The sequence below is a fragment of the Corvus kubaryi genome, unplaced genomic scaffold (assembly GCF_017639235.1).
Source record: "Corvus kubaryi isolate FWS band 111438036 unplaced genomic scaffold, C.kubaryi_AGA036_p1.0 37300, whole genome shotgun sequence".
Lineage (NCBI taxonomy): Eukaryota > Metazoa > Chordata > Aves > Passeriformes > Corvidae > Corvus > Corvus kubaryi.
In genome coordinates, this window is record NW_024581093.1 from 18,080,169 (window position 1) to 18,080,623 (window position 455).

Here is a 455-nt window from a genome sequence, read left to right on the forward strand (position 1 = left end):
GCACCGACGGCCCCGGCAAATGCGGGCTATTTACAAACCAGGGCTGCTGTTACACCTAAAGGCCAATTTCATTCTAAACCACCACGAGCATCCTACCTTCTAGAGAACAGCTTTTATGATTTCTAAACCACAGGCAGGAACATTTAAAGTTCCCCCTCATAGGAGGCCACATTACTGCAAAACATTACTTTTCAACTAACTCTCATCACAATCGATTGCTGCATTCTATATAAGCCTTTCTACCACCGTAGATATATTTTAAGCAATCTTTAGAAATAAAAGCCGAAAAAACACGAGATCGCCTCTGCCGGAGCCGGCCCCGAGGATGTCCCGCAGAGCCGCGGTCCCCGCTCCCCCTCTCTGCCTCAGCCCCGCTCTCCTGTCCCTGCGGCCGCGGGGCTCCCGTCACGCTCCCCCGGCCCCCCCAGCGCTGGCCCCCGGCCCCGCCGCTTATT